This window comes from Symphodus melops (assembly GCF_947650265.1).
Source record: "Symphodus melops genome assembly, chromosome: 23".
NCBI lineage: Eukaryota > Metazoa > Chordata > Actinopteri > Labriformes > Labridae > Symphodus > Symphodus melops.
This window is the reverse complement of record NC_136713.1, coordinates 1,573,429-1,601,103: the sequence shown is the minus strand read 5'-3', so window position 1 is coordinate 1,601,103 and position 27,675 is coordinate 1,573,429. Positions and strand designations below refer to the sequence as shown.

The following is a 27,675-nucleotide window of genomic DNA, read 5'->3' as shown; positions in this document are numbered from 1 at the left end:
TATAGTCATACATTCATCAAACATCACACACATGATCCCAGTGGAAAAATGAAACTAGACATGTTGGCACAAAAAGTGGGCGTGGCTAAATGGCTCAGTGGCGCCCCCTTGAAATTTTCAAAAAGGCCTCCCCATTGAGGTTTTTTTGTCCTACATACACATTTTTTTATGCTTATTGGGCATGTCAGGAGCTACATAAAATCCTCTTACACCCATGGTCATAACCAAACAGGAAGTCCGCCATATTTTTTTGAATGCAATAAAAACTGCTAAAATTCCTCTTTCACAGGTTAGCTATTTGAACGAACTCCTACAACAGCGTTCATCCGATCATCGTAAACTCAGTGTCAGTGTATTCTCGACATGTTGAAGATCTCTCGTTGTGCTCCGCACGTTATTTCGTTGAAGGGCGTGGCGATGGCGTACCATCAAACATTGATGTCTCGGCGCACCCCTATTTTACCTTTCTGAAAGACCTCCCCATAGAGGTTTTCTTCTCTGACATGTATGACAATTTTTTCGTATGTTAATAATGTCAGGAACTACAATAAACCCTCTTGCACACATAGTCAAAACTAAACCGGAAGTCCGCCATATTTTTTTTTCATGGCGAAAATTCGCGTTTCACAGGTTACCTATTTGAACGAACTCCTACAAAAGCCTTTATCCGATTGACACAACGTCAAAGTCTGTGTGTTCTAGACATGTTGGAGATCTCTCGTTGTGCTCTGCACGTTATTTCCTCAAAGGTCGTGGTCATACGGACGCGTTGTTCGTCACAAACAGGAAGTAGTTTGTTATGGGTCTTAATATAGGTGTAGAGTCACCAAACATCAGACACATGATCCCTGTAGAAAAATTAAACTTGTCATGTTGTTATAATAAGTGGGCGTGGCTAAATGACTCAGTGGCGCCCCCATGAAATCTTAAAAATGGCCTCTCCATAGAGGTTTCTTTGTCCTACATGCATGAGATTTTTTATGCTCATTGGGCATGTCAGGAGCTACATAAAATCCTCTCACACCCATGGTCAAAACCCAACAGGAAGTCTGCCATATTTTTTTTGAATGGTTCAAATTCGCGTTTGACAGGATAGCTATTTGAACGAACTCCTCCAAAAGCATTTATCCGATCATCGTAAACTCAGTGTCAGTGTGTTCTAGACATGTTGAAGATCTCTCGTTGTGCTCCGCACGTTATTTCGTCAAGGGGCATGGCCACGGCGTACCATCAAACTTTGATGTCTCGGCACACTCCAATTTTTTAACCTTCGATGACTGTAAGGCCTGCTGCTTGGCCACTTGTCGCGGCTGCACTCCCGCGGTCACACTCTCGCGGTCGCGACACGCGGCGACATGCGTGGGGTGCTTCGGTCCCTTCATCACCGCCTGCGGTTTTAATTAGAATTGAAATCAAATCATATCTTGAGATGAAAACCACACATTTTAGTTTTAAAGGAGAAATTAACTTCTCTAGAAGAGAAACTTTTTTCTTCAGTGTTTTCATTTGACTTGTTTTTGTTGGATGTCGTCTTCCATGAAGACAAAATGTGTTCAAACTTGACGTGTCTTCACGTGACTCTGTCCTGAAAATAATTAAAATAATTGACATGGGCGAGATGACATCGATTAATTGTTCTGAAAGTCAGTTTGTAATAATTCTAAATTAATTTCCCAGCCCTATGTAATAATTTAATAAACTAAAGTAAATCCTCTCTGTTCAATAAAAAACTGTTCCTCTGTTAATGTTCAGGAGAAACAGTCAGTGGTAGTTTTTTTCAGACGTGATGTTTTTGAGGTTTTTGTCCTGAGTTCATAAATGTTTGTGATAGTTTTTTTGTGAACACATTCAGGTGAGAATTCCCAAAGAAGTGACTGAGATGTGTGATATTGTTAATCCCTGAAAAGAGAGATATCAGATGCTGTGAGCGCCCCCTTCCAGCCTCTGCAGGCATTACTAATCAGTCATGAGCATCGTCTCTGAACATGTCAGCAGGTAGATCACAGATAAACTGTTCTTACAGGAGATCCTTCACCTCACTACATTTGATTCTTTGCTGACTTGTTTGATTTCTGGATCATTCTGCAGCAGTCTCTGTATTTTCACCTTTATAGAAGTGAGTCAGACGGCTGGAGAATGAGATGGTCCTCCTCCAGAGTTACTGTTCAATGACTTTCAAATGGTTTTCTACTGAAGAAAGAGTCCTCTGAATAGATCCCACTTTAGATCACTATAGACATGAGCTCATCCTAAATCAAACTATATGTGTTTCCATGTGCAACCCTCCTGGATAAATGCACGTCTTTCTAGGTTCTGGAGGAGCGAGGTCCTAAGCACAGTAACCATACACCACACACACACATAGTTTAAGGAACAGCAGCTTTGTTTGAGTCAAATCAGGATTTTGACCTCTAAATGAAATCATGAGCATGAATGATGTTAACCTTTTATTAGCTACAGGATCACAAAATCACATGAACTGGTTTGAATGACTTTGCAAAGCCATAACTTGTTTGCTAACAGGCAGAAAAACGAGCACAATGAAGTGAGCAGCTGGCTGACTGAGACATGTGAAGTGCAGCTTTTTAAGATGACACACACTTCACTCAGTTTCATGACTTCTACAGGAACTCTTCTCACTCCTAACTGATGAATTATCCTCTGTCCATCTTTATCACTTAGTGCTGCTGTTTATCAACTTCTACATTTAACAAGGTGACAACATGGTGACCATCTCTTACTCACTCTGGCTTCATAAAAAAAGAAACTCTCGTCGTCGACTTTTACTTTGCTGCACATCAATCTGCACTGCAAAACTACTGTTGATTTTAGTCGTACAAAACTGCAAAAATAAACTCATTGACTTAGTAATCACAGCTCGAGTGTGTTACATCAAATAAATACAACATGAACTGATGAACTAAACCAATAATTATGTTGTTTATGACTCTTAATAACTATTTTAAGCTGTTTTTAGCAGCAGGGTTACACATCTGTAACATTTAGTAAATGATTGAAAGATGAAGAATGTGCAGGTTTGAAAAGCAGTGAGGAGACTCAGTGAGAGATTCCACTGATGTGTAAAGTTAAGACCAAACAGGACCTGTCAAACTTCAATCATCAGATGTGAGACGTGAATATCAACGCTTCTTTCATACTATTAATTTTCTATTATATGTGTCACTACAGCCTTTCTACCAGTCAACTCTCAAAGACTCACTGTGATGTCGTGGCCTCAGCTCTGAAGTCCAACCCCTCCCATCTCAGAGAGCTGGACCTGAGCTACAACAGGCTGCAGGATTCAGGAGTGAAGCTGCTGTGTGAGGGACTACAGAGTCCAAACTGCAGACTGGAGACTCTGAGGTCAGATCACTGACTGTAATATAGATATGAATATAATAGAAACGGTGTTGAATGTGTTTGAATTTCACCCATTCTTGAGAATTGGGAAACATCATGTCCCAGACAAACAAACTTCAAAATACCACTTACATGAACTTAACGTATTTTTTTGGATTCTAAATCGCACCAGCCGAAAATGCATAATAAAGAAGGAAAAAAACATATATAAGTTGCACTGGAGTATAAGTCGCATTTTTGGGGGAAATTTATTAGATAAAATCCCACACCAAGAATAGACATTTCCTCTTGAAAGGCAATTTAAAATAAAAATAGAATAGAGAACAACAGGCTGAACAAGCGTACGTTATATGACGCATGAACAGCGAACTGAGAATGTGCCTGGTATGTTAACGTAACATTTTACGGTAAGAGTCATTCAAAGAACTACAGCATATAGAACCTGCTACAAGTTCACCAAACAATCAGTGTCACTCTTAATCACTAAATCCAATGAAATCTTCCTCGGTGTCACTTCTGCACAACTAAGCCAACTCCAAAGGTAAACAATGCGCCGCTTCCTGCTTCTGCCATGACCCGCCCCCGCTGAATTTTGATTGGTTGATGTATGTGTGTGTGAGGATTGCTGATATACGCCTAGTCTCTTACGTGAATGAGATAAATAATGAGATCAACTTAATAGCCCGGGCTATTATTTGATATTTTCTGGTAATGTGTTAATAATTTCACACATAAGTCGCTCCAGAGTATAAGTCGCACCCCCGGCCAAACTATGAAAAAAACTGCGACTTATCGTCCGAAAAATATTGTATTCCTTTTTTAATGAAAATCCCTTTAAAAGATTTTTTTTATGAAACTAATTTGAAATCCCAAATGTTGGTTCTGATTTCTTTGTTACATGTCTAAACCTGCCCGATGGCAGAAAACAATTTAAAACTTTAAACTATTTAAAAAAGTGTCAAACTCTTCAAACTATAAAACCTTCTGATACTAAAGGTGTAAAATACTATTATCAAATATAATTTACCGTTATAGCCAAATATTACAAGTCTGAAATTAATTCCTGCTCTTTAATTAATTAATTCACAACTGCTCTTTAAATGATAACAGAATATTTTTAACAAAGAAACATCAAGGTCATCAAACAAATAACTATTATAAACTAAACTACAGAACACAAAGTATAAACACACGAGTATGTGTGTGTGTTTGTGTGTGTGTGTGTGTGTCTGTGTGTGTGTGTGTGAGAGAGAGAGAAAGCGAGAGAGAAAGGAGGGTTGAGCGAGGGACCTAGATGGTGGTGTAACCACGTGTGGTCACATGATGGCGGTCACTCAACACAGGTCTCCTAACCTCGGGTCTGTACTACAAAGCAGGATTTGAGGTCAGCGAGGTCACTTCAGGGTTAACTCTGGGTTTCAGTCCTACGAGGGTCGTTGACTTCTTACCTGGGTTTATCGCCATGGTAACTGACGCTGAACACCTAACCTGCTCCGGAGCAGGTTATGTTGGAGATAAGAGATCAAATTGTGAAGATCAGATCACATCTTTGATCATGGAGCTCCCGGAGCTGATCGAGAGGGGGGAGGACACTTCATGTGTCCTGCATGATTTTACATTAGACTATAGTCTGTTAAATTCATGATTATTTTTCACTGATATCCTTCAACAGAAAAAACACCGGAGCCTTTGAGTTGAAGATATTCAGTTACGAAAATTTTCTTCTGTCTCCCTCCTGCAGAGGGAGGCACAGATTGAATGCAGGGAAAAACATTACCTATGACACTTACTGCTACTGTTTACATGTGTACACAGTAGCAGTAAGTGTAAGGGTGGGAGGGAAGACGGTGTGTGCAGGGTGTGTGCATGAGTGTGTGTGTGTGCCTGGCTTCCCCGGGCTCGCTCAGGTCAGAATGTTCTCAGTCGCGATATCCGGCGAAAACACTGCATGTGCTGTGGAGACAACCTTGGTGTCTCTCAGAGTTAGCTGATAACATTGCGATTACACAGTCCCACTCAATGGAGACGTCCTTGGCCTAGGCTCTTCCGGCAAAACACCAGGTGTCTGTGTGGGGGGAGTTGGGCCCCCCCCCCCAACTCCCCCCACACAGATGTTCAGTTATGAATATTTTCTTCTGTCTTTGAATGATTTCTTCATCTGAATGTTTAGTGTCTCCATGCCGCTCTGTTTGTGATGGTCAGAGCTGCAGCTGAACTTCTCAAACTGTTCTCCTCTCCACTTTAAAGAGTCAGAGCAACACATTCAGTTCAGAGAAGAAACAGAACTTATTCTAGTTAATCAATCAATCTTTATTTATATAGCGTCAATTCATAACAGGCGTTATCTCGAGACACTTTACAAAAGCAGGTAAAGGACCTTACTGTTTGTCTGTTAACATTAACAAAAGAGCAGGTAACAAGACCATGCTCATTGTTATGTTTACAAAAAGCAGGTAAAGGACCTTACTTTAAACCTTACTGGTTTACGTTCAAACCGTACTGGCGCCTGTGACTGGCAGTGCCACGGCTCGCTCTCTATTTTGTAGATTATTGATGATTATTGTTTCACTATATGTGATCTTAGCAGCCCAGATGACAAATGGAAGTGTCCTGGCTTTACTAACCTATGATCGGGACTCTTTATTTCGTATCAAAGCGTCATTGGAGGACATGTTTCATACCTGGGACCGTTACAAACAGGCATTTCCGCCTCCGTTTGAAATCCATCCCGACTCACAGGACTACTTGATGCTGTATCGGGTGCCGGGAAAGACCCGCAGGAGATCCAGAAAAAGAGGCTCTCGGTCCAGTATCCAAGTAAAGCGAAGACGTGCTGCGGCGCACGGGGGCTCCGTCGTCTTCGGCTGCCGGGACCACGCTCGGTTCCTGCGCCAGATCCCTCTCCTCGATGTGTGCGTCAGCGTGTCCTCGCTGCCGCCTGCCCGCACTTCAACAACTGTCCTGGACCCTTCGCAGTGCTGGAGCCATGGTCAGGGGTTTTCATCGCCATCGCCTACTTCCGTGTTTATGCCGGCTTTTCCAGCATGGACCAGCTGGAGCTCACGTGACCGCTGGATGTGCCTTCGTCCAATCCCGCTCCTCAACACGGACACTACCTCCGAGACGTCAATCCATGTCGGCCTATTGAATGCTCGTTCAATTGCGAACAAGTCTCATTCACTAAACGATCTTTTTACAAGAGAAAACCTGGATATTATGTGTCTTTCAGAGACATGGCAGAGAGATGAAGAGTTCATTCATTTAAATGATCTCTGTCCACCTGGCTGCTCTGCTGTCGGGAAGCCCCGCCCCTGTCGCCGTGGTGGTGGCCTGGCCATTGTTCACAGGGAGGTCCAAAAATGCAAACTGATCCAGTCCCAAGATTTCTCTTCGTTTGAATCACAGATGGTTAAGATGGGTTCCTCATCCCCTTTTTGCTGTGTGTTGATCTACCGTCCTCCTGGCCCTGCCGCTGTCTTCTTAAAGGATTTTAGTGACTTCTTGTCCTCTATTATAAAGCTGGACTCTGTTTTAATCCTTGGGGATTTTAACCTTCATGTTGATGACAGCTCATCTTCCCCTGCAATGGAACTTCTAACATTGACTGAAACTTTTAATTTTGAGCAGCATGTTTCTGAGCCCACTCACCAAAAAGGCCATATTTTAGACTTAGTTTTTACGCTTGGCCTAGACATTTTAAACCTGTCTGTAAATGATGTTCATTTGAGTGATCATAGTCTTGTTCTGTTTGATCTGCACTTTTGTCCTGAGCCCAAGCCTTCAACAGTCAGGTCTCAGAGGCGTGTTATCACTGCTAATACTGCAGATAGTTTCTCTCATTTATTTGATCCTGTCTTGGTCATGAACTGTCTCGATGTGGATGATCTCACTCACTGTTTTAACAATCACTGTGTAGAAATTCTGAACCAGGTGGCTCCTGTTAAAACAAACTCCTGTACCAGGGAAAAAGCTCGCCCGTGGACTAATGAAGACATCCTAAATCTAAAGAGACTATGTCGAAAGACTGAACGCCTGTGGAAATCCACTAACCTTGAGGTGCACAGGCTCTACCTCAAGGACCTTGTGTCTTCATACAATGTGATGGTCGAAAATGCCAGATCCGAGTATATCCACCAACTGGTAGCACTAAATAAGAAAAACCCCAAAGTGTTATTTGAAACGATAAACTCACTTGTATGTCCTGCTGCCCCAGTTACCCCCGTGTTTTGTGAAGCTGACAGCAATGCCTTTTTGAGATTCTTCACAAACAAGATAAAGATAATCAAGGACAACATCCCGCCCCCTCTTCGTGTTACCCCTGCTGTTTCTGAGCCTGTCTCCAGCTTGTGGTCCTTGTTTAGGACTGTGACGGTTGCTGATATTTCAGCAGTGGTGTCTAAGATGAAGCCCTCCTCTTGCTCATCTGACGTCCTTCCCTGTAGGCTTTTTAAAAAAGTGTTTGGGGAAATCGGCCCGTGTGTGACCAAAATGGTTAACCTGTCTTTGTCCACTGGTGTGTTTCCTACTGCATTCAAACATGCCATAGTGGAGCCATTACTAAAAAAAGCAGGCCTAGACCAAACAGATCTTAATAGCTTTAGGCCTATTTCTAAGCTCCCTTTCATGTCAAAGATCCTTGAGAAGGTGGTCTGTAATCAGTTGACCCTTTTCCTGGATCAAAGCAGCATCCATGAACCGCTTCAGTCCGGTTTCCGTAAGCAACACTCCACGGAAACGGCCTTACTGAAAGTGTCCAGCGACATTATGATGGCTGCTGACTCTGGAAAGTTCACGGTCCTGGTTCTCTTGGACCTGTCCGCAGCTTTCGACACTGTAGACCATCAGATTCTGCTGAGAAGACTGAGGGATCAAGTTGGACTGTCGGGTTCAGTTCGAAAATGGTTCTCTTCTTATCTAACTGGACGAAGCTTCAATGTAACAGCCAACCAAATAAGGTCGGAGTCTGCGGACCTGCTGTGTGGTGTGCCTCAAGGTTCCGTCTTGGGTCCTGTCTTGTTTTTGCTGTATTTGATCCCTCTAGGAGAGATCATACGAAGGTTCGATGATGTTTCTTTCCACCTATTTGCTGACGATATCCAGCTGCACTGCTCTTTTAAGCCGTCCGAGATCCAGAAGCTGAGCTCCCTACGTCTTTGTCTGATGGAAATCAAACAATGGCTCAGCGAAAATTCTCTGCAGCTCAATGCTGAGAAAACAGAAACATTGATTCTCGCCCCTGATGACTCAATTCCAGGGATTAAGCAGTTCTTGGGGGACCTAGGCCAGTCCGTGAAGCCTAGTCTTAGAAACCTGGGAGTTATTTTCGACAAAGACATGTCTTTAGTCCAGCACTGTAAACAGCTGTCAAGGAACTGCTTCTTTCAACTGAGGAAGATCTCCAAACTTAGTGTCATGGACCAAGCAGTCAAGATAAGCGAACACAGGTTAAAAGTTCAAAAAACAAGGTTTCTTTATTCAAAAATGTTATTTAACAAAGGCAAAAATAAACACTGTCAGGGTGTCTAAGTAAATGACTTGTTAAAAGAGGTCAAAATAACATAACTCTACTGAAAGCTTGTGCTAACTAAACAGTGTGTGAACTCAACTAACAGACCTGAGAAAATGAGAACTGAGGGGGATATTTAAAGCTGCTGACCAGAACCAAAACCAAAACACAGGGGAGGACGGCAAACAAAATAACTTAAAGTTAACCCCAAGGGACCCTGATCCCCCCTCCTGATATTTCAGCACTTGGTATGGTCCTCCTCCATAAAGTCAAGCTCCACCCTCAGCCTCATCCTTTGCTCAACCAGGAAGGCGAGCACACCAGCCAGGTAACTCAAAAGGAAAAGAGAAATGAATTACTACCACTTTACTTTTAAAACAAACAATGACTAAATAAGTTGAAAGTGTACTTAAATCAAAGGCTTTAATAAACATGCTCAGCGAAAAGAAATAACCTGTGTCATTTATTTGAAATGTTTGCAACTACCATGTGAGTGCAGTGTTGTGTGGCCTACAACCTTTTAATGTGTGGCTGTGTCCATCACACACTCCCCTCTTCGAAAATCTCGCTGGGACAGCGAGAGAGGTAATCTGCTGTGCAGTTGCTCTTTCCTGGAATGTGCTGGATGATGAATCGGAACGGTTGCATTGCAAGGTACCAGCGTGTGATCCTTCCATTCGTGTCCCTCATTTTTTCCAGCCACTGGAGAGCTTTGTGGTCTGTTTCCAGCAGAAACTCCCGTCCCAGAAGGTAGTACTTGAAAGAGTCCAGGGCCCATTTTATTGCCAATGCCTCCTTCTCCACTGTTGAGTACCTGACTTCCCTTGGAAACAGCTTACGACTGATGAAGGCCACTGGGTGTCGCTCCTTTCCAGATCCCTGCAGGAGAACAGCACCGAGACCCCTCTCTGAAGCATCAGTCTGAAGGATAAATTGTTGCTGGAAATCTGGACTGTGTAGAACTGGGCTCCTACTCAATGACTGCCTGACGTCCTGAAAGGCTGCCTCTGCCTCCTCTGTCCACTGAACCTGGTTTGGACATCTAGACCCAATCATATCTGTAAGGGGAGCTGCTCTGGCTGAAAAGTGGGGGATAAACCGATGATAGAATCCTGCCATTCCCAAGAAAGACCTCAGTTGCTTTTTTGTCTCCGGCCGAAGCCAAGACTCAATGGCTTGGATCTTGTTCACTTGTGGTTTTATCACCCTATTTCCAATGACATATCCCAGGTACTCAGTTTCAGTCTTGGCAAAGGCACACTTGGATGGATTAATGGTTAGGCCAGCTGACTGAAGACGCGCCATCACCGTCTCCAGATGTCTGAGGTGTTCCTCCCAAGTGGTGCTGTAAATGACAATGTCATCAAGATAAGCAGCAGCAAAGTCTGAGAGATCGTACAGCACCTGATCCATCAACCTCTGGAATGTAGCTGGGGCACCATGTAGTCTGAAGGGTAGGACTGTGAACTGTGAACAAACCCCATGGTGTGCGGAAGGCTGTCAGTTGTTTGGAGCGTTGAGTGAGTGGAACCTGCCAATAGCCTTTGCAGAGGTCAATGGTTGTCAGATACTTTGCCTTCCCCAGGCGCTCAATCAAGTCATCAATCCGGGGGGTAGGGTAGGAATCAAATTGAGAGATTGCATTTAAATACCTGAAGTCAATACAGAACCGTAGGCATCCGTCCTTCTTTGGAACCAAGACCACTGGGTTGCACCACTCACTCTTTGACGGTTCAATGATCCCCAGTGACAGCATTAGGTTGATTTCCTCCTTCAGTGAAGTCAGCAGGCGCTCGGGTATCCTGTAACTCAAACGTTTAACTGAAGCCCCCTCTTTTAACACAATGTCATGTTTAACCAGGTTAGTCCTTCCAGGATTTTCCTGGAATATTTCAGACTTGCATAACTCTCTCACCTGACACTGCTGGACTTCAGGGAGGTGGTTGAGATCCAGGTCCAGGGAAGAAGCTGCAGGCAGGTATTGTTCTTCCACTTCCTCCTCCTCTGGAACCCTCCTTATCAGAAACACCTCTGTCTTTTTCTCTGGTCGTTCCACCCACTCCTTCAGTAGGTTTACATGCAGCACCCTGCTGGAGCGAGGTTGACCTGGTGTGGACACTCGATAGGTGGTTGATCCAATTTTCTGTTGGATTTCATAAGGTCCTTGCCATTTAGCCAGCAGCTTACTGTCCTCACTTGGAAGGAGTATGAGCACCCTTTGGCCTGGATTGAAGGACCTCTGCCGCGCTGACTGATCATACCAGGTCTTTTGCCGCCTCTGGGCCTCTGCCATGTGGGATTGAGCCAACTCACTCATCATCCTCAGTCGGTCTCGCATCTGCACAACATGAGACACAATGTTTACAGCCCCCCTCCCCGTCTGATCTGCCTCCCAGATTTCTTTCAATAAAGAGAGCGGCCCCCTAACCTCATGACCAAACAACAGTTCGAATGGAGAGAAACCTGTAGAGGCTTGAGGTACTTCTCTATATGCGAAAAGGAGGTAAGGTGGCCATTGATCCCAGTCAGCACCGGTGTCATTCACAAATTTTCTAAGCATCTGGTTAAGAGTCTGGTTAAAGCGTTCAGTGAGTCCATCCGTTTGTGGATGGTACGGAGTTGTCTTCAAACCTTTTATACCCAGCAGCTGGTAGACCTGTTTTAACAAAGTGGACATGAAGTTAGTGCCACGATCTGTGAGGATCTCACGAGGAAATCCAACTCTGGAAAAAAACTGTACTAGACAAAAGGCAACTGATTTAGCCTTGATGCTCTTCAGAGGACACACATCTGGGTATTTTGTTGCATAGTCAGTTATTACAAGCATGTAACAGTTTCCAGCTTTGCTCCGTTCAACTGGGCCAACAATATCCATGCCTAGCCGCTCAAATGGAGTGCTGATAATTGGTAGAGGCTGAAGGGGAGCTCTGGAGGGGATTTTAGGGGATGTCTTCTGGCACTGAGGGCAACTTTTGCAGAATAGGCTTACTTCTGAGCGCAAGCCAGGCCAAAAGAAGTGTTTTTTAATACGAGCAAAGGTTCTGTGCTTTCCAAGATGGCCTGCCCATGGAATGGAATGGCCCAGGGCTAGCACAGTTTCTCGGACTGCTGTAGGGACTATCAGTTGCATGTCTGATCCCTGTTGTCGATATAGAATACCCCCTTTCATGAAGAAGTCCTCACCGTTCTGCGTTTCTGAGTCAGTTCCATGTCCCTTCTCTTTAGCTCTCTTCAAAAGTGGTGCCAATGTTGGGTCATTCTGTTGCATTTCAATGACATTATTAGGTATTCTGAAACTCAAGGGCAGTTCAGGTGTCAGGCTAGGAGTTGGAGTTACAACAGTGTGATGGAATTTGTCTTGCCTTTTCTGTCGGCGGGACTTGCGCGACTTCCCAGGTGCTGTCTCCAGGTCAGCATCATAGAAAGGCAAGGCACTAAGTGTCTGAGAAGGCTCTTCCAGCTTCTGCGCTCGAGCTCTGGTAACTGCCACATGACATCCATAGCTGGGATTCAATAAATCAAACAACACAGGCAGATCTCGACCCAGTATGGCAGCAAACGGCAGATTATCTGCAACACCAACATTCAGGAGGTAGGTTTGCCCTTCAACCTTTATAAACATGTCAGCTGTTGGATACGGCTTTTCATCGCCATGCACACAGCAAACAGGGATAGTGTCATTAGAGCTGATAATGCTTTGTGGTACAAAATGTCTGTGTACAAGCGTTTGGTTGGTTGCTGCCCGAGTCAACTAGTGCCTTAAGAGTGCTTCCATTAATCTCAATTGGCACCATTCTTGCGCATGGGTCAAATTTAACTGCAGTCTCAACCATTCGGGGAACAAAACACATCTGGGTTAGCTTAGCTGAATTGTGGGGGCACATAGGTTTTGTATGGCCTTCCATTCCACATAGATAACACACTAGTGTTTTCACAGGAGGCTTTGCCGACATATGACTTGATTGGCGTTCCCTCATATGAGGCTTACCCACACCTGAGGCTGTTCTTTGGTGGTACTGAGGGGCAGGCTTGCCACCATCATTCCTTTCCCATGCAGTATAGCTCCATGGTTGTTCCTTTCTTCGTGCAGCCACAAACACTTCAGCCAGTTTTGCTGCCTCAGCTGCAGAACCTGGGTTGTGCTCCTTTATCCACACCTGCAACTCAGGGGAAAGCATTCTCAAAAATTGTTCCATGATCAAGGTTTCACCTATTTCCTGGACCGTTTTTTCTTTTGGGCAAATCCACTTCCCATACAGCTCCTTCAAACGTGCATACAGCTCTTTTGGATTTTCATCTGGATTTACATCAAGGGAGCGGAATCTCTGCCTGTACGTCTCAGGATTTATATCATATTTGTGGAGAATCGCTGTTTTAACACTGTCATAATCAAGAGAATCATCAATATCCATGTGTACATATGCAGCCCTAGCTTTACCGGTTAGTAGTGGTATAAGATGAAAAACCCAGTCATTTTTCTGCCATCTACAAGCCTGTGCAATTCGTTCAAAAGTTATTAAAAAATGTTCAACATCGTCATCGTCCGTTAGTTTCTCAAATCTTGGCTCATGAAAACGAGACTGACCTGAGACGTAGGATTGATTGAGAGTTTCACTGCTGGCAGCAGTTGGGTAGGGCATGTTACTCCCTTGAGTTTCATTGTCTGGTGGTTGTGGCTCAGTTGCCAGAGGCTCAGGGGAAGTGCGGGCCTGCACTTCCACCTGTAGGAGCTGAAACTGGTGTTGGAGTGCCCTCAGGCGGTGTTCCTGCCGGGAATTTTCCTCTCTTTGCCTTGCCTCCCTTGCCTCCTGCTGCCCCATTTGACACCGAAGAAGGGAAACCAAGTCTGATATCGTTGGCTCCTTAGCTAGGTCCTCCGTGCTGTCCACCCCTCCAGAAGCTGCATTTTCCTCCTCACCATTGTGTTGTACCTCAGGTGTCAGACGGTTTTGAACCTCTCCTCGAGCACCCTTTGTCCCTTTTCCTCCTCGCTGCATGTCCTGAGACGAGAAAAAAAAACAAAAAAAACAAAAACAAAAAAAAACAACCTGTGTTCTTTTTAACTGGATGATCCCACCACTGCCACCAAATGTCATGGACCAAGCAGTCAAGATAAGCGAACACAGGTTAAAAGTTCAAAAAACAAGGTTTCTTTATTCAAAAATGTTATTTAACAAAGGCAAAAATAAACACCGTCAGGGTGTATAAGTAAATGACTTGTTAAAAGAGGTCAAAATAACATAACTCTACTGAAAGCTTGTGCTAACTAAACAGTGTGTGAACTCAACTAACAGACCTGAGAAAATGAGAACTGAGGGGGATATTTAAAGCTGCTGACCAGAACCAAAACCAAAACACAGGGGAGGACGGCAAACAAAATAACTTAAAGTTAACCCCAAGGGACCCTGATCCCCCCCTCCTGATATTTCAGCACTTGGTATGGTCCTCCTCCATAAAGTCAAGCTCCACCCTCAGCCTCATCCTTTGCTCAACCAGGAAGGCGAGCACACCAGCCAGGTAACTCAAAAGGAAAAGATGAATTACAATGAATTACTACCACTTTACTTTTAAAACAAACAATGACTAAATAAGTTGAAAGTGTACTTAAATCAAAGGCTTTAATAAACATGCTCAGCGAAAAGAAATAACCTGTGTCATTTATTTGAAATGTTTGCAACTACCATGTGAGTGCAGTGTTGTGTGGCCTACAACCTTTTAATGTGTGGCTGTGTCCATCACACTTAGAAACATGGTTTCGCAGAATGATTTGGAGCTCATTATCCATGCCTTTGTGTCTTCACGTTTAGACTATTGCAATAGTTTGTTTTCTTGTCTTAACAAGAAAGAGCTCTCTAGACTGCAATTAATTCAAAATTCTGCAGCAAGAATTCTGACCCGCACAAATAGGAGGTCCCACATATCCCCTGTTCTGAAAGACCTTCACTGGCTGCCAGTGTCTTTTAGGTTCAGGTTTAAAATCCTGGTTCTGGCCTTCAGAGCCCTACATGGTCAGGCTCCCTCTTACCTTAGTGAGCTGATCCAGCTTTACGCTCCTGTGCGAGCGCTGAGGTCTATGGATCAGAACCTGATGAAGGTCCCTCGAGCTCATTATCACACTAGAGGTGACCGGTCTTTCCAGGTCGTTGCTCCGAGCCTCTGGAATGAACTTCCATCATCCTTGCGCTCAATTGATTCAGTTGTCACTTTCAAGAGTCAACTGAAAACGTTTTTATTTGTCCAGGCTTTTAATTAGTCTCTTTTAGGGCTGCTATGATTTTTGTACTGTCTGTGTATTGCTTGTGATGTTTTTAAACCCTGTTTGTGAAGCACTTTGTGGCCCCTGCCTGCGAAAAGTGCTATATAAATAAATTTTACTTACTTACTTACTTACTTACTTACTTATGGCTATATTACAAGAGCCCAGCTTAATCCGTCATAGCGTGGCAAGAAAAAACTTCCTTTTAACAGGCAGAAATCTTCAGCAGACCTGGGCTCATGACGGAACAGCCATCTGCTAAACTGTGCTGGGCTTGAAATGGGATGGGGGAGATGGGACAAGTCAGGTCAAAGGTCAACTAATGATGGAACAAATATAATAAGCTGCACGTTTATACTCGCTGATTTTCATTTTTTTGTCCTTTTGTTCTTCCTGCATTTGTTGCTGCAGCTGTGAAACTTTAGTCTTTGGAGCCTGTTTGTCTTAAAGATAAGACAAGATAATCCGTTATTCATCTGACGAGCGGAGAAATTTACAGTGTTACAGCAGCAAAGAGCCATGGAGGAATTTTTTTTTTCTGTCTGGGGGTCTGAATTAAATCCAACAAACTCCTTTAGGACGAGGGGACACAGGTTTTTCTTTCCCCCCTAAAGTTTTTTCAAGTCCGTCTCTCAACTCGCCTTTCATCGCAGTGAGCTTTCCCCAGATGCCATTCTTCGGCCTAGCTCTGCCAGCGCCACATTCTGTGCTCCAACAGCTTTGCCCATGTCAATTACCATGACTGGCAGCCCCGGTGCTACCACCGGAGCTGCCGTCTTCCCAATTTTCCGGTACACCAGAACTATGCCAAGGCCAATCAGCATTAGACTGGTGAACATGAAGCCGAATATGTACACATCCTCAACATCTTCAAACGATAGCACTCCCAGGTACACGACTCTCCATGTGTTCCACGTATCCAGCAGCGTTCGTTCCATACGGCCAGGTGGACTCCCCCCGGTCCAGTGGATCTGGAGAAAGAAACACTCCAGTGTATTCAGACGAGACAGAAGCAATGGGAACACACACAAGGACGAGATGAAAAAAAGCGTCCGTCTTCCTTGAGAGCTAGAGAAGAAAAAAAAAGATGTTTAATAATAATAAACATATTTATATTATTAATATAGTTTGATCAGAGTTTGTTAGATATGATTATCTGCTGACAGCAGACTCTGTGATGATTGTGATAGGTTATATAAAGATAACTCCGCCCCTTTTATGTTCTCTGAAACTCAGAGTTTACTTCTCAGGTTGATAATCAGCTTCATAGTGTGGCGATCCGCCGAGAGGAAAATACCTTTTCCCCCTGCTCCACGCCCTGTGACGCGTTCCTCTATGGCCATTGAGCTCCCTGATATAAAAGTGGTACGTACACACCAAGATGGCGGCGTCCGTAAATCCTGGTTACCGGTGTTGTAGTCCGCGGCTGCCCCAGCCTTAGAAACAAAGTCAGTGTAAATTAATTTCCAGTGTTTTCGGGTTGGTACCGGGTTTCGGGTTGGTTCTTCAGTAGTGCCTCCTTTCTGGCTGGACCTCAGGAAAGGGAGAGTCGCTGAAGCAGGTCGGATCCCCGGTTTCTGGAGGTAGCTCCGACCTGTCGGAGTACTTTCTTTTTCTTTATTTTGGTTCAATGGCCATCACGCCGAAGATCTTAATGTGGGTTGAGAAGAGCGAGAGCTCACTCTGGTTTTTTTTGTAGTTATTGTTGAAGGTGCAGTCAAAGATTGACTCACTCAAAAGAGAGCCCGCTCTTGGCTTTTTTGTTGTCACTAAAATCTTGAAGAACTGTGAAAAGACACTGACTTTGGGTTATTTTTGATGGACGTGAGATTTGGTTAATTTAATACATTTCCATTCATTCTCCACTTCATGGCTTTGTGTGAAATTCTAGTGTTTATGTGAATTGTTGATTGTTCTAATATGGAATAATGTCTGGTTCAAAGAACTAGAGGATAGCTTTGTGGTGGTTGGAACAAATATATATCTTATACAACTTTGTTCATTGTCGGTTGAGATACCGGCTGGCACCCCTACAAAAAAGACCCCTTAAAACCGCTACAATAGGACTGTTAATCATGATCTCTAATGTCAGGGTTAGTGAAGCCAGATCAGCCAAAGAGACCCTGGATATGTTAAACTCACTTCTTAGTACAGGCTCCTGGTCTAGTGTGTGTGTGTGTGTGTGTGTGTGTGTGTGTGTGTGTGTGTGTGTGTGTGTGTGTGTGTGTGTGTGTGTGTGTGTGTGTGTGTGTGTGTGTGTGTGTGTGTGTGTGTGTGTGTGTGTGTGTGTGTGTGTGTGTGTGTGTGTGTGTGTGTGTGTGTGTGTGTGTGTGTGTGTGTGTGTGTGTGTGTGTGTGTGTGTGTGTGTGTGTGTGTGTGTGTGTGTGTGTGTGTGTGTGTGTTGTCTGAAGATGCTGGATCATACTCTGAAACTCGTGCACAACTTGTGAATAATGAAGTTGAACACTAGAAGCCAGAGGCTGAATTTGTGTTAGACAGTGTTTACACTGGTCTTCCTGAACATGAAGATATTACCCGGATATAACGCTAGAGTTCACAGAGAAACACACACGGGATGCAGCGGACAAAGAGCTTTTAATATAGTCAAACCAGAGACGCAGTGGTCAGATAAGAAGCAAATATTATCTTCACAACTTCACATGAATGACTCAGTTATTAAACACACTCTCTAAAGCTCACTGCTCAGACCTGATTCAGCCTCACTTGTAAAGCGTTTGTCTGCGGTTGAGGAGGGGAAAGGTCCCACCATGAAATCATGAAATGCTGTGAAGCAGGAGTAGACTTGTGTCTCTGGATGCTGGAAGCATTTGAAGAGAGAGAACAATGGGAGACGACTGCTTTTATTCACCCTAAACTTCACACCAACATGTGTTAGCTGTTGCAGAGCATGCTGGGAGTAAGAGTCAGCTAAATAACTACTATTCTGGCTGTCCTCAATAAACACAGTGCTTTGTTATCCATTGAGTTTTTTGAGTTAGGCTCAGAGAGAGAGAGAGAGAGAGAGAGAGAGAGAGGGGGGAGGAGCAGGGTGAAGAGGGAGACACAGTGAGATGAGAAATAGCTGAACTGTCAGCTCTACAGAAGACGTGTAGAACTATATTTTAATGCAACATGAACTATATCCATATTAAAGATATTGTCTTATATCATGTTTGAATATATATCCATATATCTTAAAAACTGATATATCTCCCAGCCCTAATCTGCCGCCCAGACAAGACACGTCCAGTTACATCTCTAATATTTCTCTGACTCTGATCACTGTTGGAAATATTTGATGTGATGTAAATACTCAACAATAAAAAGATATATAACATGGGTTTAGTCCATTTGAAATGAATTCAAATATTTAAATTAGAGCTGAAACGATTCCTCGAATAACTTGATTACAAAAATTCATCGAGGAATTTTCGCTGCCTCGAGGCTTTGCTAAGTTTGTTTTTTGCGTCATCAAAACTTTGCTATGAGTATAAAACATGTTTAATGTAGCTGCAGCTACCTGCTCCTCTCTCTGACACACAGACATTTCAGCGCTAACACACACACACACACACACACACACGAGCGCGGCGCGCCCCTTTTAACTTTTAGTCAGCACACAGTTGATCCGTGATCCACACGACCGAGTCGGGAACACGTGATCCGGTCAAACCATCGGCTTGTCTCCGTTCACTCTCTCCGTGTCTGCAGCTAACATAACGATAGCAACGTCCTCTCACAGTCTCTGTCATACACATACGTCTATGACAGACAGTCTGTCACTGTCTACAGAGACGACTCTCTGCAGTAGTGATGGGAATTCCGCCTCTTTTTAGAGAGCCGGCTCTTTTGGCTCGGCTCACCAAAAAGAGCCGGCTCTTTCGGCTCCCAAGTGGCTCTTCAGATTTTTTGTAAAAATATGCATTATATCAAATGTTTATGATATAAACACACTTTTATTTATACACTCACCTAAACACATAGACACTAAATGGTGACAATGTCTCAAAATGAAGGAACACTGCATCAAATCCTCTCTCTAAAAAATCAAGTTCAAAATAAACATTTCTCCTCTCCTCTTTGCCTGATCATCCCCGGCCTTTCTGGCTGCAACAAATAACTTGATTGACGCTGCCTCTTAAAACTGCGTTACATCGTTGCTCCGTTTCATTTAAATGCCGTTTTAAAAAAAACAACCTGCAGTCACGTCGGGAGACTCGCGACTGTGTTTACTTTCAGTTTTAATGAAACGAAACTTAAAGAAAAATACGAGGAGGACATAACAGATGTGTCAACCTCTGTCTCTCTCTCCTGTTCGTCTGCTGTGTGTATAACCCCTCCCCTCCCCCCGCTCAGTGAGGACACAGACGCAACCGCACATCTTCACCAATGATATCCGGCTTTAACAGAAAAAAGACAAGACAAAAACTAATCGGCTCCCATCTGGCTTCCAATGACGAGCCGGCTCCTGTCGTTCACTTCAAAGAGCCGAGTCTTAGAGCCGACACATCACTACTCTGTAGTCTCTGTAGTCTGTGAGCGCGCTGAATGCACACAAGCAAATTTTCTCAATTTCCTGATCTGACAAAATGATTGAATCTGTGATTGATTCAACAGAACATAATGCTTTCTCAATTAAATGTAACAGATGTGTAGGCTACACAAAACACTATTTGTTATTTCAGCCATTAAAACATGGTTGTAACAAGCAGGCGTTACCATGGTAACTGCAAAGAAGCAGGTTTGTAGGGACGACCCGAGACGAGTTAAACCTCAATTAAGCAATAGCATGATTTATTCGATTAATCGATCCGGATATTCGATAGAACACTCGATTACTAAAATATTCGATAGCTGCAGCTCTAATTTAAATGTAAAGATTCTAATAAAATTCAACATATTGTACGTTTCAATCTAAGAATGATCAGGAAGTACAAAAACATGAATGAATCACTATGAAGTCCTTCAATGTGTGAATGAACAGATGATGATCACATCAGTGTGTTCATGTGGACAACATCACACATTCATGTATAAAGCTCACTGTCATCTACATTTACTTCTTTTATTCTTTATTCAGATTGAGGCGCTGCAGTTTGTCAGAGATCAGCTGTTCTTCTCTGGCCTCAGCTCTGAAGTCCAACCCCTCCCATCTCAGAGAGCTGGAGCTGAGCAGGAACAAGCTGCAGGATTCAGGAGTGAAGCTGCTGTGTGATTATCTGCAGAGTCCAAACTGCAGACTGGAGACTCTGAGGTCAGATCACTGACTGTAATATAGATATGAATATAATAGAAACTGTGTTGACTGTTTGAATTTCACCCATTCTTGAGAATTGGGAAACATCATGTACCAGACAAACAAACTTAAAAATACCACTTACAAATGAACTTGTTCCTTTTTTAATGAAAATCCCTTTAACAGATTTTTATAATGAAACTAATTTGAAATCCCAAATGTTGGTTCTGATTTCTTTGTTTTCTGCCATAGGGCAGGTTTAGACATTAAGCAATTTAAAACTTGAAACTATTTTAAAAAGTGTCAAACTCTTCAAACTATAAAACCTTCTGATACTAAAGGTATAAAAATACTATTTACCAAATATAATTTACCGTTATAACCAAATATTACAAGTCTGGAATGAATTCAAACAATCACAAACAACTGCTCTTTAAATGATAACAGAATATATTTAACAAAGAAACATCAAGTTCATCAAACAAATAACTATTATAAACTAAACTACACAACACAAAGTATAAACAAACAAGAGTGGCATGTGTCTGTCTGTCTGTCTGTGGTCTGAAGATGCTGGATCACAGTCTGAAACTCGTGCACAACTTGTGAATAATGAAGTTGAACACTAGAAGCCAGAGGCTGAATTTCTGTTAGACAGTGTTTACACTGGTCTTCCTGAACATGAAGATATTACCCGGATATAACGCTAGAGTTCACAGAGAAACACACACGGGACGCAGCGGACAAAGAGCTTTTAAAACTAGTCAAACCAGAGACGCAGTGGTCAGATAAGAAGCAAATATTATCTTCACAACTTCACATGAATGACTCAGTTATTAAACACACTCTCTAAAGCTCACTGCTCAGACCTGATTCAGCCTCACTTGTAAAGCGTTTGTCTGCGGTTGAGGAGGGGAAAGGTCCCACCATGAAATCAGATCTCCAGTCTGTTTCCGTGCAGATGAGTTGTGATGGCGGCGGCGGTTCCCAGAGGATGAGCAGGATCGGTGTGTTCTCTGTCGAGCGAGGCGATCTCCGTGGTTGTCCTGTTCATTGCAGGATGGAACCAGACGTGATCTTTACACTCTTTAAATACCGTTTTTAATTCGGTCTGTGAATAAGACGCTCTCCGAGAATCTCCGTCGAGATGCGTTCAATGGATGATGCAAGCTGGGGATTCAGAACACTGTCATTCCTTGAGGCCTCGGGTTGCCTGCACGCCAAAACATTGAAACAAAGAGCAGCGTGCTGTGAAGCAGGAGTAGACTTGTGTCTCTGGATGCTGGAAGCATTTGAAGAGAGAGAACAATGGGAGACGACTGCTTTTATTCACCCTAAACTTCACACCAACATGTGTTAGGTGTTGCAGAGCATGCTGGGAGTAAGAGTCAGCTAAATAACTACTATTCTGGCTGTCCTCAATAAACACAGTGCTTTGTTATTCATTGAGTTTTTTGAGTTAGGCTGAGAGAGAGAGAGAGAGAGAGAGAGAGAGAGAGAGAGAGAGAGAGAGAGAGAGAGAGAGAGAGAGGGTGAAGTGAGATGAGAAATAGCTGAACTGTCAGCTCTACAGAAGACGTGTAGAACTATATTTTAATGCAACATGAACTATATCCATATTAAAGATATTGTCTTATATCATGTTTGAATATATATCCATATATCTTAAAAACTGGATATATCTCCCAGCCCTAATCTGCCGCCAAGACAAGACACGCCCAGTTACATCTCTAATATTTCTCTGACTCTGATCACTGTTGGAAATATTTGATATGATGTAAATACTCAACAATAAAAAGATATATAACATGGGTTTAGTCCGTTTGAAATGAATTCAGATATTTAAATTAGAGCCGAAACGATTCCTCGAATAACTTGATTACAAAAATTCATTTCGCTGCCTCGAGGCTTTGCTAAGTTAGTTTTTTTGTGTCATCAAAACTTTGCTATGAGTATAAAACATGTTTAATGTAGCTGCAGCTACCTGCTCCTCTCTCTGACACACAGACATTTCAGCGCTAACACACACACACACACACACACACACACGAGCGTGGCACGCCCCTTTTAACTTTTAGTCAGCACACAGTTGATCCGTGATCCATACGACCGAGCCGGGAACACGTGATCCGGTCAAATCGTCGGCTTTTCTCCGTTCACTCTCTCCGTGTCTGCAGCTAACATAACGATAGCAACGTCCTCTCACAGTCTCTGTCATACACATACGTCTATGACAGACTGTCTGTCACTGTCTACAGAGACTACTCTCTGTAGTAGTGATGGGAATTCCACCTCTTTTTAGAGAACCGGCTCTTTTGGCTCGGCTCACCAAAAAGAGCCGGCTCTTTCGGCTCCCAAGTGGCTCTTCAGATTTTTTGTAAAAATATGCATTATATCAAATGTTTATGATATAAACACACGTTTATTTATACACTCACCTAAACACATAGACACTAAATGGTGACAATGTCTCAAAATGAAGGAACACTGCATCAAATCCTCTCTCTAAAAAATCAAGTTCAAAATAAACATTTCTCCTCTCCTCTTTGCCTGATCATCCTCGGCCTTTCTGGCTGCAACAAATAACTTGATTGACGCTGCCTCTTAAAACTGCGTTACATCGTTGCTCCGATTCATTTAAATGCCGTTCTAAAAAAAAAACCTGCAGTCACGTCGGGAGACTCGCGACTGTTTACTTTCAGTTTTAATGAAACGAAACGTAAAGAAAAATACGAGGAGGACATAACAGATGTGTCAACCTCTGTCTCTCTCTCCTGTTCGTCTGCTGTGTGTATAACCCCTCCCCTCCCCCTGCTCAGTGAGGACACAGACGCAACCGCACATCTTCACCAATGATATCCGGCTTTAACAGAAAAAAGACAAGACAAAAACTAATCGGCTCCCATCTGGCTTCCAATGACGAGCCGGCTCCTGTCGTTCACTTCAAAGAGCCGAGTCTTAGAGCCGACACATCACTACTCTGTAGTCTCTGTAGTCTGTGAGCGCGCTGAATGCACACAAGCAAATTTTCTCAATTTCCTGATCTGATAAAATGATTGAATCTGTGACTGATCCAACAGAACATAATGCTTTCTCAATTAAATGTAACAGATGTGTAGGCTACACAAAACACTATTTGTTATTTCAGCCATTAAAACATGGTTGTAACAAGCAGGCGTTACCATGGTAACTACAAAGCAGCAGGTTTGTAGGGACGACCCGAGACGAGTTAAAGCTTAATTAAGCAAAAGCATGATTTATTCGATTAATCGATTCGGATATTCGATAGAATACTCGATTACTAAAATATTCGATAGCTGCAGCTCTAATTTAAATGTAAAGATTCTAATAAAATTCAACATATTGTACGTTTCAATCTAAGAATGATCAGGAAGTACAAAAACATGAATGAATCACTATGAAGTCCTTCAATGTGTGAATGAACAGATGATGATCACATCAGTGTGTTCATGTGGACAACATCACACATTCATGTATAAAGCTCACTGTCATCTACATTTACTTCTTTTATTCTTTATTCAGATTGGAGCACTGCAGTTTGTCAGAGATCAGCTGTTCTTCTCTGGCCTCAGCTCTGAAGTCCAACCCCTCCCATCTCAGAGAGCTGGAGCTGACCTGGAACAAGCTGCAGGATTCAGGAGTGAAGCTGCTGTGTGATTATCTGCAGAGTCCAAACTGCAGACTGGAGACTCTGATGTAAGATCACTGACTGTAATATAGATATGAATATAATAGAAACTGTGTTGACTGTTTGAATTTCACCCATTCTTGAGAATTGGGAAGCATCATGTCCCAGACAAACAAATTTAAAAATACCACTTACAAATGAACTTATTCCTCTTTTAATGAAAATCCCTTTAACAGATTTTTATAATGAAACTAATTTGAAATCCCAAATGTTGGTTCTGATTTCTTTGTTTTCTGCCATAGGGCAGGTTTAGACATTAAGCAATTTAAAACTTGAAACTATTTTTAAAAAGTGTCAAACTCTTCAAACTATAAAACCTTCTGATACTAAAGGTATAAAAATACTATTTACCAAATATAATTTACCGTTATAACCAAATATTGCAAGTCTGGAATGAATTCAAACAATCACAAACAACTGCTCTTTAAATGATAACAGAATATATTTAACAAAGAAACATCAAGTTCATCAAACAAATAGCTATTATAAACTAAACTACACAACACAAAGTATAAACAAACAAGAGTGGCATGTGTCTGTCTGTCTGTTGTCTGAAGAGGCTGGATCACAGTCTGAAACTCGTGCACAACTTGTGAATAATGAAGTTGAACACTAGAAGCCAGAGGCTGAATTTCTGTTAGACAGTGTTTACACTGGTCTTCCTGAATATGAAGATATTACCCGGATATAACGCTAGAGTTCACAGAGAAACACACACGGGACGCAGCGGACAAAGAGCTTTTAAACTAGTCAAACCAGAGACGCAGTGGTCAGATAAGAAGCAAATATTATCTTCACAACTTCACATGAATGACTCAGTTATTAAACACACTCTCTAAAGCTCACTGCTCAGACCTGATTCAGCCTCACTTGTAAAGCGTTTGTCTGCAGTTGAGGAGGGGAAAGGTCCCACCATGAAATCAGATCTCCAGTCTGTTTCCGTGCAGATGAGTTGTGATGGCGGCGGCGGTTCCCAGAGGATGAGCAGGATCGGTGTGTTCTCTGTGGAGCGAGGCGATCTCCGTGGTTGTCCTGTTCATTGCAGGATGGAACCAGACATGATCTTTACACTCTCTAAATACCGTTTTTAATTCAGTCTGTGAATAAGACGCTCTCCGAGAATCTCCGTCGAGATGCGTTCAATGGATGATGCAAGCTGGGGATTCAGAACACTGTCATTCCTTGAGGCCTCGGGTTGCCTGCACGCCAAAACATTGAAAGAAAGAGCAGCGTGCTGTGAAGCAGGAGTAGACTTGTGTCTCTGGATGCTGGAAGCATTTGAAGAGAGAGAACAATGGGAGACGACTGCTTTTATTCACCCTAGACTTCACACCAACATGTGTTAGGTGTTGCAGAGCATGCTGGGAGGAAGAGTCAGCTAAAGAACTACTATTCTGGCTGTCCTCAATAAACACAGTGCTTTGTTATCCATTGAGTTTTGAGAGAGAGAGAGAGAGAGAGAGAGGTGAAGTGAGAAATAGCTGAACTGTCAGCTCTACAGAAGACGTGTAGAACTATATTTTAATGCAACATGAACTATATCCATATTAAAGATATTGTCTTATATCATGTTTGAATATATATCCATATATCTTAAAAACTGGATATATCTCCCAGCCCTAATCTGCCGCCAAGACAAGACACGTCCAGTTACATCTCTGATATTTCTCTGACACTGATCACTGTTGGAAATATTTGATGTAATGTAAGTTATCAACAATAAAAAGATATATAACATGGGTTTAGTCCATTTGAAATGAATTCAGATATTTAAATTATAGCTGAAACGATTCCTCGAATAACTTGATTACAATAATTCATCGAGGAATTTTCGCTGCCTCGAGGCTTTGCTAAGTTTGTTTTTTTGCGTCATCAAAACTTTGCTATGAGTATAAAACATGTTTAATGTAGCTGCAGCTACCTGCTCCTCTCTCTGACACACAGACATTTCAGCGCTAACACACACACACACACGAGCGCGGCGCGCCCCTTTTAACTTTTAGTCAGCACACAGTTGATCCGTGATCCATACGACCGAGTCGGGAACACGTGATCTGGTCAAACCGTCGGCTTTTCTCCGTTCACTCTCTCAGTGTCTGCAGCTAGCATAACGATAGCAACGTCCTCTCACAGTCTCTGTCATACACATACGTCTATGACAGACTGTCTGTCACTGTCTACAGAGACTACTCTCTGTAGTAGTGATGGGAATTCCACCTCTTTTTAGAGAACCGGCTCTTTTGGCTCGGCTCACCAAAAAGAGCCGGCTCTTTCGGCCCCCAAGTGGCTCTTTAGATTTTTGGTAAAAATATGCATTATATCAAATGTTTATGATATAAACACACTTTTATTTATACACTCACCTAAACACATAGACACTAAATGGTGACAATGTCTCAAAATGAAGGAACACTGCATCAAATCCTCTCTCTAAAAAATCAAGTTCAAAATAAACATTTCTCCTCTCCTCTTTGCCTGATCATCCCCGGCCTTTCTTGCTGCAACAAATAACTTGATTGACGCTGCCTCTTAAAACTGCGTTACATCGTTGCTCCGATTCATTTAAATGCCGTTCTAAAAAAAAAACCTGCAGTCACGTCGGGAGACTCGCGACTGTGTTTACTTTCAGTTTTAATGAAACGAAACTTAAAGAAAAATACGAGGAGGACATAACAGATGTGTCAACCTCTGTCTCTCTCTCCTGTTCGTCTGCTGTGTGTATAACCCCTCCCCTCCCCCTGCTCAATGAGGACACAGACGCAACCGCACATCTTCACCAATGATGTCCGGCTTTAACAGAAAAAAGACAAGACAAAAACTAATCGGCTCCCATCTGGCTTCCAATGACGAGCCAGCTCCTGTCGTTCACTTCAAAGAGCCGAGTCTTAGAGCCGACACATCACTACTCTGTAGTCTCTGTAGTCTGTGAGCGCGCTGAATGCACACAAGCACATTTTCTCAATTTCCTGATCTGACAAAATGATTGAATCTGTGATTGATTCAACAGAACATAATGCTTTCTCAATTAAATGTAACAGATGTGTAGGCTACACAAAACACTATTTGTTATTTCAGCCATTAAAACATGGTTGGTTGTAACAAGCAGGCGTTACCATGGTAACTGCAAAGAAGCAGGTTTATAGGGACGACCCGAGACGAGTTAAACCTTAATTAAGCAAAAGCATGATTTATTCGATTAATCGATTCGGATATTCGACAGAATTCTCGATTACTAAAATATTCGATAGCTGCAGCTCTAATTTAAATGTAAAGATTCAAATAAAATTCAACATATTGTACGTTTCAATCTAAGAATGATCAGGAAGTACAAAAACATGAATGAATCACTATGAAGTCCTTCACTGTGTGAATGAACAGATGATGATCACATCAGTGTGTTCATGTGGACAACATCACACATTCATGTATAAAGCTCACTGTCATCTACATTTACTTCTTTTATTCTTTATTCAGATTGAGGCGCTGCAGTTTGTCAGAGATCAGCTGTTCTTCTCTGGCCTCAGCTCTGAAGTCCAACCCCTCCCATCTCAGAGAGCTGGACCTGAGCTCCAACAAGCTGCAGGATTCAGGAGTGAAGCTGCTGTGTG

At 42.7% G+C, this 27,675-nt stretch overlaps 2 protein-coding genes across 3 annotated transcripts in view; both read left to right on the top strand.

The window, feature by feature from the left end:
* Positions 1–27,675, top strand: part of LOC306818931 (NLR family CARD domain-containing protein 3-like) — a 324,740-nt gene that overhangs the window by 260,752 nt on the left and 36,313 nt on the right. The window lies entirely within an intron of this gene.
* Positions 1–27,675, top strand: part of LOC306818930 (uncharacterized protein) — a 358,920-nt gene that overhangs the window by 324,476 nt on the left and 6,769 nt on the right. The gene's annotated exons all lie outside the window — the stretch shown is intronic.